This window comes from Gavia stellata, chromosome 26 (genome assembly GCF_030936135.1).
Source record: "Gavia stellata isolate bGavSte3 chromosome 26, bGavSte3.hap2, whole genome shotgun sequence".
NCBI classification, from domain to species: domain Eukaryota; kingdom Metazoa; phylum Chordata; class Aves; order Gaviiformes; family Gaviidae; genus Gavia; species Gavia stellata.
In genome coordinates this window covers 7949824-7962699 of record NC_082619.1, presented here as the reverse complement: position 1 = coordinate 7962699, position 12876 = coordinate 7949824, and the positions used below count along the sequence as shown (strand labels likewise).

At 55.9% G+C, this 12876-nt stretch overlaps 1 protein-coding gene across 1 annotated transcript in view; it reads right to left on the bottom strand.

Moving 5' to 3' along the window:
* CDON (cell adhesion associated, oncogene regulated) overlaps positions 1-3709 on the bottom strand; it is a 54532-nt gene extending 50823 nt beyond the window's left edge. The window contains exon 1 of the mRNA XM_059829602.1: positions 3674-3709. The gene's annotated coding sequence lies outside the window, so the exon portion shown is untranslated. The remainder of the gene's footprint in view (positions 1-3673) is intronic.
* Positions 3710-12876: the final 9167 nt, after the last annotated feature.

The window sequence follows — 12876 nt, the reverse complement described above, 5'->3', positions numbered from 1 at the left end:
GTTTGTGGGTGAAGACTCACTCAGTCTCAGGGCTGCTGGTACTAAACCAAAGGTTTCAAAGCCTCGCTGGAACCAAGTCCCCCAGCAAACTCACCACATTTTCGCATCGTTTTGCGTATGTTTGCGTGCCAACACAACTACGCAGGACATTTGCAAGCGTGGAAGTGAGGAAGACGAGAGCAGAAGTCTTCCCAGCGCAGGCTAAACGGCCTGGCAAAAGGGGAAGTGGGAAAAGAGCTCTTACAGAAAGTAAAAGGAGCGGGTTTGGTAGAAGGTGTGGGAAATCTAGGTGAGGTTCAGAGCCTTTTCACATACGGAATTAGAAATAGCTCATGCTACCTATGTAACCCTTCTTCATGAAGCAGAGAGAAGCTAGACCTGCACGTACAAACGCCCAGAGATATCAGCTTGTGACTTACTGCTCCTCACGCCCAGCCCTGCGAACAACTGCCCAAGGAAGGCGCAATCGAAGCAGCTGGTCCTTTACACGCTCGGTCACATCAACGACGCTAACAATCACGGGAAGAGGAGCACCGGGAGGAGGTGCTGCTAAACCGTACCGCACAATTAGCTGCATCAGGCACTGCTTTAGAAAACAGCTTTATTCCCCAAATGATTTAACCATCACATGCTTCCCAGTTAGTTGGGGTTTTTTTGGGGGCCGCAGCTGAAGCTTTGCTAGTCTTACACTCTAATGGTAGCGTCTTATCTCAAGCAGTCACCAAATTAATTTCAGTGGTCTTGGTACGACCGAGGACTTCGTTAGGCAAAGCCGGTCTGCTGGGGGATAGGCGGAGGAGGATTTATGAGATGACGAACAGCGGTTCGGCTGTGCGCTCACGCGAGCGAATCAATTGCTTTGCTTCACAATTTCCACATCTGCAGAAGCAGTCTTTAAACAAGCCAGTGTATTTTTAAGCTCTGACAGTTAAAATCCTCAAGTGACATCACCTGAAGTTGGAGCACAGCTGCCTTATTCCTCTGGCACACCAGGGAGCCAAAGTAAGCATGAGCCTCAGTTTATAGGCTTACAGCACACCTTGAGATAATGAAAGCACTGGCGGCATTTGCCCCTGTAGCAGAGTCAGGCCTCTCCTTACATGTTTCCCCCCTCCCACCTCAGTCTTGGGGTAAGAAACACCAAGTTTAGTACCAGCGCACCCCATCCAGGCTGCCCAGCAAGCCAGCAGCGGGAGCACACATGAGTCCCGGCCCAAAGACCACCCGCCAGCATGCAGAAGGGCTGGTAGGCAAAGGACGACCAGCACCAGGTAGACCTGGCATCCCACCAAACCCCCGCGCTTGCAAAAGGATGAAAAAAAAACCGAAATTGCACGGGGGATGGCAAAAAACCCACTCCAAGCTGCTTTCCGTGGCGTATTAGAGCTCGCCAAGGTGGGAGCAGCCCACGGGCCCTCCCACACTTCACCTTGCACGCACGGGCATGGCTGCTTACAAGCGCTCGGGGCAGCTGAAGGGTGTAAATCGCATTAATCCAAGCGACAAAGCTACCGCGCTCATCCTTGGGTGAATTACTAATCCCTCGCCGCTAGAGCTGTTCCCGTCTTACTTCCTACCCCTCAAAAGGTATCTTTTTTTTTCTCCTCTAACATGAAGCAGACAGGTAAAACAGTGGATCCCGTCTCGGTATTTCTACCCACGAGTCCAGCTTTAAGTAAGTGAATAGTTTTGAGCAACAGTCATGGGTTTCTACGGCTGCTCCACAAGCCCACGGGTTTTTCTGGGACATAGATGGAGCCATTCGGAGGCTTCCCTCGTGTTTTGGAGAAGGGATTACAGGAAAAAAATGTTTATTTCTTTTTAACAGAGCAGCCCTCCCCACAAGACAGGCTTGTAACTGATTTAAAAAAGTAGGGGTTTGGTTTTGACGCATGCGAATCACACGAGCAGCGCTCGCCGCCTATTTTAATTTGGTGGAACAAAAGCACGCTGGTTGTAATTAGGGCATACGCTATCAAGTTTAACAGAAAAGTGTTCAGAAATCATGCCGTCAAACGTTCACCACTACTCGAGCGGACAATTTTTGGAATATAGCAACATGAAGGAGTGGGCCCCTGCCCTCGGTGCCCACTATTAGAAAAGCACTTTTTCTCCTTAAAGAAGTTACGGACGGGCAGTACATCACACAAATCGCAACCGTCGAGACACCGGAGTTATGGGAGATGAGCAGAACAGCAAACCGGCTCCACGCAGCTCGGCTTTAAGCACCAGCACAACAGAGTTACCTGCTTCGCTCAAAGAAAACGCCGGGCCACGAATGACCAAACCCCAGAGAATAAAAGTTAACGCGCTGCCAGTCACCCCAGTGAGCAGCGGCTGCGGAGTGACAACCCCGGTGTTTGGGTTAGTAAATTGTATTTCTGGTGCATGTGTGAAAGATACAACTCACTGAGTAAACACCCCTTCAGAGCTGACAGTTTTACAGCCGCAGGCTCGGCGCAGCTACTCCTTCTCAGAAACCTCCCAGCGCAGAGACGCAGCAAATCATTTGGGGAAAGCAGTAAAAAAAAAAAAAGGAGCTACATAAAGCCATCACATTTACCCATTCGCCAACCCTTTAAAAAGTTACGAGGCAGGGGCAAAATAAACATCGCCTGATTTCTGCCTAACAGTTGAAAAGTTGTGTGTCACGTCTGAGAAACCATTTCCCTTTTGGTTTGAAAACACCAATATTGAAAACAGGCAATAGTGGGCTGGAAAGTTCTCTCATTAAAAGTCAGCAACTGGGTGATTATTATTCTTTTCCTGGCAAAGAGACAGACAAAGCAAGCAAAAGTAATTTCAAATTCAAGAACTAGATAGCTTGCAGGACGGAGGCACCTTAATGCAAGGAATAAAATAATCAGAGTTAAGATGTCACGACGCTTTACAGCCGGAGTCCTCGGGCATCGCACACCACCTCTTGCTTTAGGGGCTGACTTTCAAGCGCTCTGATCGCAGGGAAAAGCGACCTTATAGATTAAAAACAAGGATCGAGATGATCAGTTTTAAGGTGGTTAGGGGGCTAAACCCCACCCCTGCCGCAACTTCAAACAGAACGGCGTTTTCATGACAAATATAGCAGAGTCAGAGCGACTTTCACTGTGAAATGAGACCGTAAATCAGGAACAGACTGGAGGCAGAGCAGGGAAACTGCGCTCCGAAGGGGTTTTTTTTCCCCCTTCCCCGACTCAAAGCGCTCGGGTTTAGTCCTTTCTCCCGCTCAGTCTCGCAGAGGAGACACACACACACACAAAAAAAATCCACTCAGATGGTTTGAATAAACCCTGCGCCCGAACCCCGGCTCCAAACGCAGCTTTCCCCCCCCTCCAGAGAAACCCCGGGGGTCGCGCCTCACCTCCAGCGCACAGCTCCCCGGGCCGGGAGCGGCCCGCTCGCCCACCGTCCTCCCGAGCCGGCCAGGGACCCCCTCAGGTGCCGGCTACGGGCTCCACCGGCGGGGTCCGCCTCAGTCTCTGCCGTGTCCCCCCCCCCGCGGGAGCCGGCTGCGGGGCTGACAGGAGGCGCCGGGCGCCCGCCGAGCCGCCGCCACCTGCGGCCGCCTCCCCTTCTCCCCGCTCCCGCCCCGCCAACGGCCGCCCGCGCGCCCCCTCACAAGGGCCGCCCGCGCGCCCCCTCAGCCGGCGGCGCGGCGGGAAAGCGGGCGCGTTACCTCTGGGCAGCCGCCGCGCCCCCTCCCTGGTCCCGGCCCCGGTCCCGGTCCCGCTCGGCGGCGGCTCCCCAGGACATTCCAGGCTGAGGCGGGCGACCCGGCGGACGGGAGCCTCCATCCAACGCCGCCCGGCCGCGCCGCTTATCTCTCCCCCCGGCCCTCCCCGCCCCGCTCCCACCGGCGCCCCGTGTCGGAGGAGGAGGCGGAGGAGGAGGAGGAGGAGGAGGCGGTGGCGGCGCCGCCTCCTCTCCGCCTCTCCCCTCGCCGCCCGGCCCCGCGGAGCGTACCAAGGGCCGGCGGAGGGGAGGACGGGCCGTCGGGCGGGCGCCCTGTCCTGCAGCGGGGGTAGGCCGCCCCTGGCAGCGGGGGGGGGGGGGGGGCCCGGCTGCTGCGGGCCCTTTAAGGGGGGGGGGGGGGGGGGGGGCTGCATGTGCGCGCGCGCCGGCGCGGGGCTCCGCACCCGCCGTGCACCCGCGCGCCCTTGCAACCATGCACCCGCGCGCCCTTGCAGCTGTGCACCCTTGCAACCATGCACCTGCGCACCCTTGCAACTGTGCATCCTTGCAACCACGCACCCACGCACCCTTGCAACCGCGCACCCTTGCAACCGCGCATGCCTGCACCCTTGTAACCGCGCACGCCTGCACCCTTGCAACCGTGCACCCTTGCAACCGCGCATCCTTGTAACCATGGACCCTTGTAACCACACACCCTTGCAACGGTGCACCCGTGCAACTGTGCACCCTTGCAACTGCGCGGCTGCACACCCTTGGAACCGTGCACCCTTGCAACCGCGGAACCATGCAACCGCGCGCCCTTGCAGCTGTGCACCCTTGCAACTGCGCAGCTGCACACCCTTGCACCCATGCACCCTTGCAACCACGCACCTGCACGCCCTTGCAACCGCGCACGCCTGCACCCTTGTAACCACGCACCCTTGCAGCGCACACCCTTGCAACGGTGCACCCGTGCAACTGTGCACCCTTGCAACTGCGCAGCTGCACACCCGTGCAACCATGCACCCTTGCAACCGCGCAGCTGCACACCCTTGCAACCGTGCACCCTTGCAACCGCGGAACCATGCAGCAGCGCGCCCTTGCAGCTGTGCACCCTTGCAACTGCGCAGCTGCACACCCTTGCACCCGCGCACCCTTGCACTCTTGTAACTGTGCGCCCTTGCAGCTGTGCACCCTTGCAACGGCGCACCCTTGCAAGCACGGACACACACACCCTTGCAACAGTGCACGCCTGCACCCTTGTAACCGCGCATCCTTGCACCCTTGTAACCGTGGACCCTTGTAACCATGGACCCTTGCAACTGCACACCCTTGCAACGGTGCACCCGTGCAACTGCGCAGCTGCACACCCTTGCAACCGCGCACCCTTGCAACCACGGACCCATACAACCGTGCAACTGCGCATCCTTGCGACTGCACACCCTTGCAACCACACACTCATGGAGCCTTGCAACCATTCAGCCTTTCAACCATGCAACCGGGCAGCCTTGCATCCTCTGCAATCATGCATCCTTGCAAACGTGCATTCTTTGCAACCGTGCAACCGCACACCCTTGCAGCTGTGCACCCGCGCACCTGTGCAGCCGTGCACCTTCACATCTTTGCAACTGTGCAACCATGCAAATTGCAACCCTGCAACCGCACACCCTTGCAATGGCGCAACTGCACACCCTTGCAACCATGCACCCCTGCACCCTTGCAACCACCCACCCTTGTAACTGCACCCTTGCAACCACGCAACCACGCACGCTTGCAACCACACACCCTTGCAACTGCACACCTGCACACCCTTGCAACCACACACCTATGGAGCCCTGCAACCATGCAGCCTTTCAACCATGCATCCTTGCATCCTTTGCAAATGTGCCTCCTTGCAACTGTGCAACCGCACATCCTTGCAGACATGCACCTGTGCAGCCATGCACCCTTGCAACTGCACACCCTTGCAACCGCACACCCTTGCAACCATGCATCCTTGCAGCCACACAGCCGTGCAGCCTTGCAACCATGCAGCCTTTCAACCGTGCGCCCTTGCAACCATGCAACCGCGCATCCTTACAACCATACATCCTTGCAACTGTGCACCCTTGTACTCGCACGACTGCATACCATTGCAACCGCACACCCTTGCAACCACGCAGCTGTGCAGCCTTGCAACCATGCAGCCTTTCAACAGCGCAACTGTACTTCCTTGCGACCTCGCACCCTTGCAGCTGTGCAACCACGCACCCTTGCAACCGCACACCTGTGCAGCCATGCACCCTTGCAGCCACGCACCGTGGACGGGCTGCTTGCTTGCAGCAGGGAGAGCGCGCTCCCGAGGGCCGCGCGCCGTGCAAGCTTCCCCTCGCGCACCCGTGCAAAGGTCGTTGCCGTGCCCAGGCCGCTCGTTTGCACGCCGCAGGGCCTACGGTACCCGTTGCAAAGCCTTTTACCCTTGCACCGAGGGGCTGCCGGCCCTCTTGCAACTCGGCGGAAAGCTGGGGTTGCGAGCGGAGCTACAGCTCTCGTGCAACCGGTTGTACAGTGGTCGGAGCGTCGCAGGAGCGGGACAGCCTTCCAGCTTTTTCCAGAGGTCTGGAAACGCTCCCGCCCGCTGCACACGTGCTCCGTCCGTGGTCCTCCGCCGCCGAGAAACCCTCGCGTGGGCAAGACGGGGCTGAAAACCAGCAAAAAGTGGGTTTATCGAGGCTTGGACGGCGGCCAGCTGCAAACCGCAGCGAGATCACGTTAAGCGTCGGGGAAGCTCCCGTCATTTGCAGCGTAATTTAATATTAACAGCTTGCTAAATTGCCCGGCATTAGACCTAATCTGCGGGATTAAAACCCTCGAAGCAGCGCCTTACGGCCTCGTCCTGCGCCCGCGCCCTCGCTGCTTTTCCCAGCCCTTTCCGAAAGGCCCAAAATACGCCCCAAAATGCCACGGTTTGGGTTTTTTTTTTGGACTTGGATAAATTTAGGCTGCATCCGTGCGTGGCGGAAAGGGGGGTTGTTTTTTTTTTTTTTCTCCAACAAGGGTTTCGCGTGGAAAGGCTTCAGCGGCACGTGGAGCTGGCTGGAAAGAAACGCAGCTCCTAGGTTTAAAAATAAAAGAGAAATAGGGTTTTATTTTCCAAAAAAACCCACCCTTGGAACAAAGTTTCTTGGTTTTCGGGCAAACCTGCGAGACCGATGGGCTACGCTACCCTGTGTTTACCAGGCCTAATTTTATCCCTCGGGAGGTTTCCTGTAGGACGTCGTTATTTCCACAAGCGTAAAAAAGGGGAAAAAAAAAAAAACGAAGACTCGAAAAATCTTCGGTGGATTAAAAATCCCTTTTAATCCCAAGAAAACGCCCCAAAACCAAACTGCAAGCAGGAGCGGCCCAGCCGGCGAGTTAAACCGCTTGATTTCTGGCGGCCGCCAGAAAAGCCGACGACTTGAGGTTCGCTCTCGCTGGACAAGCGAGACGCCCGAGCCTGGGGTTTTGGGGTAAAAATAATCAAAATCGAGATTATAACGGTGGTCCTTCACGGAGCGAGGATGCCGCCAAACGGCGTTTCATCCCCGTATAATTTTTGGGGTGTTTTTTTCCCCTCCAAATCCCCTTCTCGGGCGCTATTTGCATGAGAATACCCTCTTGGGGAAGGGAATTGCTGCTTAATTAGAGAACAGCAATCGCTTTAATTAGCATGGCTCCATGCTCCCTGCTATTTTGCATAGATTCAAATGAGATGCTCATTAGGGAGCAGGCGCCCAGACAAGCTACGCCCTTTCGCCGCGCGCTAACCCGATTAACCTCGGCGAAGCAATACCTCGCCGAGGTTTTGCCCGGTATCGGGCTTTTTGCCCCTTGCAAGGTTTTTCCTCCTTGCAAGGTTTCCTTCCTCGCAAGGTTTTCCTTCCTTGCAAGGTCTTCCTCCTTGTGAGGTTTCCTTCCTTGCAATGTTTTCCTCCATGCAAGGTTTTCCTCCTTGCAAGGTTTCCTTCCTTGAAAGCTTTTTCCTGCTTGCAAGGTTTTCCTTCCTTGCAAGGTCTTCCTCCATGCGAGGTCTTCCTCCATGCGAGGTCTTCCTCCATGCGAGGTTTTCCTCCTCGCAAGGTTTTTCCTCCTCGCAAGGTTTTTCCTTCTTACAAGGTTTCCTTCCTTGCAACGTTTTGCTCCTTGCAGTTTTTCCTTCTTGCACCGTTTTTCCTCCTTGCAAGGTTTTCCTCTGTGCAAGGTTTTGCTCCTTGCAGGGTTTTTCCTCCTTGCAATGTTCTCCTCCTTGCAAGGTTTCCTTCCTTGAAAGGTTTTTCCTCCTTGCAAGGTTTCCTTCCTCACAAGGTTTCCTTCCTTGCAAGGTTTTTCCTGCTTGCAAGGTTTTCCTTCCTTGCAAGGTCTTCCTCCATGCAAGGTTTTCCTCCATGCAAGGTTTTCCTCCTCGCAAGATTTTTCCTCCTCGCAAGATTTTTCCTCCTCGCAAGGTTTCCTCCCTTGCAAGGTTTTCCTCCTTGTAAGATTTCCTTCCTTGCAACATTTTTCCTCCTTGCAGGGTTTTTCCTCCGTGCAAGGCTTTCATCCGTGCAAGGTTTTCGTCTGGGCGAGGTTTTTCCTCCTTGCAAACTTTTCCTTCCTCACAAGGTTTCCTTCCCCCAAAGTCTTCCTCCTTGCAAGGTTTTTCCTCCGTGCAAGGTTTTTCCTCCTTTTGCTTGCTCGCTCACTGCTGGGATTTGGGAGCGAAAATGGGAGTGGAAAAAGCCGCCCTCCCTCCTTGGGGACCCTTAAACCCTCCCCGTGCCCCTTCCCCAAACGCCGCGGAGGCCGGTGCATCGCCGGGGCCCGTCGAAGTCGTTCATGGGGCAGGAGCACCGGGATTCGAGGATCTCCTTTGTTTTTCCACCCGGGATTGATCTCCATGCTGGCGCGGTCGCAGCGAGGGCGATTTTTAATTTTTTTTTTTATTTATCCTGCCCCATAATCCCATCGTCTTGTCACGCTTCCCCGGGAAGCGGGGCTACTCCGAACAAAGCCCCCCGGCGCATCCCGAACTCCTGGAGGGGGTTTTGCAGCTGCTCCTCGGAGCGTGACCGATCGGGAATGAGCCTTCGCAGCGCGTCTAATGCCGTTTGGACAGGGAGCCTTTCATCCGCTCGTGGGAGCGAGGCCCCGGCATTGAGCCGGCAGCTCCCCGCGCTCCGGCCCTCGGCGCTCCCAACCCCGCGGGAGCCATCCGGCCCCGCCGCAGCGTCTTTGGGGGTGAGCGAGGTGGGGACCCCGGTCCTCTCCTCCGGCCGCCGCGGGTTTGGCGAGGGGGAAGGCCATGGGTGCATAGCCCAGGGTTGGTGTGGGGGGCTGAGGATGGGAGATGCTCCCCATGGCCACGGACTGGTCACCGTCACCCCACATTGGGCTCCAGCGGGTTCCTTGTCCCGGTCCCCATTGCCCACGTCCCCAACAGGTATCTCATCCTGGTGCCCATTGCTCTGTCCCCAGCAGGTACCTTGTCCCGGTCCCTATCGCCCCATCCCCAGAAGGTTCCTCATCATGGTCCCCATCACTCCATCCCCGGAAGGTTCCTCACCACAGTCCCCATCCCCAGAAGGTTCCTCATCATGGTCCCCATCACCCCATCCCCAGAAGGTTCCTCACCACGGTCCCCATCCCTCCATCCCCGGAAGGTTCCTCACCACAGTCCCCATCCCCAGAAGGTTCCTCATCATGGTCCCCATCACCCCATCCCCAGAAGGTTCCTCACCACGGTCCCCATCCCTCCATCCCCGGAAGGTTCCTCACCACAGTCCCCATCCCCAGAAGGTTCCTCATCATGTTCCCCATCACCCCCTCCCCGGAAGGTTCCTCACCACAGTCCCCATCCCCAGAAGGTTCCTCACCACAGTCCCCATCACCCCCTCCCTAGAAGGTACCTTGTCCCAGTTACCGTTACCCCATCACCTTGTCCCCGTCCCCAGCAGGTACCTTCTCCTGGTCCCCGTTGCCCTGTCCCCAGCAGGTACCTCTTCCAGGTCCCACCACCCCATCCCAGTCCCCATCAGGTACCTCATCCCAGTCCTCAGCACCTTGTCCCCGTCCCCAGCAGGTACCTTGTCCCCGTCCCCGCTGGGTACCTCACCCTGGTCCCCATGACCCGTCCTGTCCCCAGCAGACACCTCATCTCCCCATCCTGATCCCCCCACGGGGGATCTCCCCCAGCACCCCAGGCTTCCCCCACTGCCCATCGACACCCGCGGCTCTCCGGGGAGGCAAGGTTTGGGGGGTCCCTGCTGGGAGGGGGACAGCAGGTGCCAGCCAGCTGCCCGGAGCCCCCCTACCTTCGATGGTGGAGGTGGCATTGGGTGGCATCAGCTACTGAATGTGCTCTGCAGCGTGGTGGGCACCTGTGTGAGTGGGGAAACTGAGGCACAGAGCTGGAACGGGTGGGGAGCTGGTGGCAAGTCATACAGGCGCAAAGGCTGGAGGGGCGTTAGGCTGGAGCACACGTGGGCACACACATCACCTGGGAAGAGAAGATGAAGGTGAGGAGAAGATGAAGAGATGAGAAGAGGCAAGGTAAGAAGGTGAAGATGATGAGAAGAGAGAAGATGAATAGAGAAGAGACAAGATGAGACAACAGAAGGAGAAGAAAAGAGGAGGAGGAGGAGAAGGAGAAGGAGAAGGATGAGGAGGAGGAGGAGGAGGAGGAGGAGGAGAAGGAGAAGGAGAAGGAGAAGGAGAAGGAGAAGGAGAAGGAGAAGGAGAAGGAGAAGGAGAAGGAGAAGGAGGAGAAGGAGGAGAAAGAAGGAGAAGGAGAAGGAGAAGGAGAAGGAGAAGGAGAAGGAGAAGGAGGAGAAGGAGGAGAAGGAGGAGAAAGAAGGAGAAGGAGAAGGAGAAGGAGAAGGAGAAGGAGAAGGAGGAAGAGGAGGAGGAGAAGGAGAAGGAGAAGGAGAAGGAGAAGGAGAAGGAGAAGGAGAAGGAGAAGGAGAAGGAGAAGGAGAAGGAGGAAGAGGAGGAGGAGAAGGAGAAGGAGGAGGAGGAGGAGGGAAGGAGAAGGAGAAGGAGAAGGAGAAGGAGAAGGAGAAGGAGAAGGAGAAGGAGAAGGAGAGGGAGAAGGAGAGGGAGAGGGAGAGGGAGAGGGAGAGGGAGAAGGAAGGAGAGGGAGAAGAAGAAGAAGAAGGAGGAGAGGAAGAGCAGGAGGAGAGGAAGAGGAGAAGAGCTCTTGGCTCCAGAGAAGACCTATCTCCCCGTGAGCTTTGCCAACCCATCACTTAAGGGGTTGGACAGGTTTTTTTGTTGGTTTATTTTTCCCGCACTGAAAAGTGGCTTTTTGACCCAAACACACATTTTCATAGAGAAGGTTTATTTTGGCTGAAAGCCTTTTTCTTTCTTATTAAAAAGAAAAAACGGCAAGGCTGGTGGGAAGGGTCACTTCTGTAAAACCTTTTTTTTTCTTTAAAAAAAAAAAAAATTAATATATTTTGGCTTTTTTTCATCAGAAATACTTCTGTGGGAGGCTTTGGGAGTGAATCATTCCCAAAATCCCCTGTCCTTTGCCGTGCCTGGTCCTGCCTGACTTTATCATCTCTCCCTGCAGCAAACGCCCAGCGACAACAAAAAAATTAGAATTATTAGAAAATACCCTTTTTTCCTTTTTTTTTTTTTTTTTTTTGGTACAGTATACTAGAAGATATTTTTGCCCCATTTTCCTGTATTTTGGTCATTTTACCCCATGGAGCCGCTCCGGTGCTGGGTCCAAAAATTGCCCCTGTCTTCAGGAAGGAGCAAAGAACGGCCCTGTGCAGTATTTATTGGGTTTCTCTGGCCATTGGGGTTACCTCCAAGAGGAGCCTGGACCTGCTGGGGGTGGGACAGACGTCACTGCACCCCCTTGGTAGGTTCTGGGGGTGATAAGAGGTCTTCATGGTCCCCAGGACCTCCCCAGCTCCCTTCTGCCCGAAGCCAGAGCTGGGCTGAGCCTCACTGTGGGTTGCCTCCATCCTTGTCTCCTGGATGGACCTCAGACCCATGGTGCAGGTAGCTTGTCTCCAACGATATCTCCTGGATGGACCTTGGACCCATGGGGCAGGTAGCTTGTCCCATTCCTTGTCTGCTGGGTGGACCTCCGGCCAATGCTCCAGCTATCTTGTCTCCATCCCTGTCTCCCCAATGGAATTCAGACCGATGCTGCAGGTACCTTCTCTCCATCCCTATCCTCCTGAAGAACCTCAGACCGATGCCGCAGGTACCTTCTCTCCATCCCTATCCCCCTGAAGGACCTCAGACTGATGCTGCAGGTACCTTCTCTCCATCCCTATCCTCCTGAAGGACCTCAGACTGATGCTGCAGGTACCTTCTCTCCATCCCTATCCCCCTGAAGGACCTCAGACTGATGCCACAGGTACCTTCTCTCCATGTCTATCCCCCTGAAGGACCTCAGACTGATGCCACAGGTACCTTCTCTCCATGTCTATCCCCCTGAAGGACCTCAGACCGATGCCACAGGTACCTTCTCTCTATCCCTATCCCCCTGAAGGACCTCAGACCGATGCCGCAGCCCATCTCCACCTTCTCTGAGCTCCCCAAACCCAACCCACCACCTCACCTTGCCAACAGCACCCATCTCCACCCCTGGCTGGACCTGGCTCATGGTGGACACTCCTTGAGGGGCCAAGACCGTGGCGGAGGGAGAACCGGCGACAGGCGGAGGGGATGGAGCGCCTTCAAAATTGACACCATATGGCTGTTCCTTATCCCCGGGCCCAGTAAATAGGTCTTTCATGCTGGGCCGGTTGCCATAGGAGCAAACATGCAGGAAATATCCCAGATAACTCGAATAGTGGTGAAAACATATGTTTTGGATAAAACCCGGCAGAAAATCGCCCCATTTAACCCCTCCAAGGCGTTTTATCTGCACGGTTTTAAACCCTTTCCCCCTCTCCGTGCATGCACGGGGTGGGGAAACTGAGGCACGTCGGCTCCCTGTCGCCTCATCACCCAGCGGTGGGAAATCTGGTGGGGTTCTTGCAATGAAGCGTAATTGCTGGTGGGTCCCCGGCATCATCTCGCCTCCTCCTCCTCCTCCTCCTCCTCTTCCTCCTCCTCCCCAGAGCCCCTTATCAAGACGGATGGCTGGATGCAAGGCCACGCGCTCGCTCCACAAGCATTTTGCTTTGATTTGCCAAGGAATTTGCTTTGCTTTTGCTTTTTTTTTTTTGCTTTCACCCCCCCCCC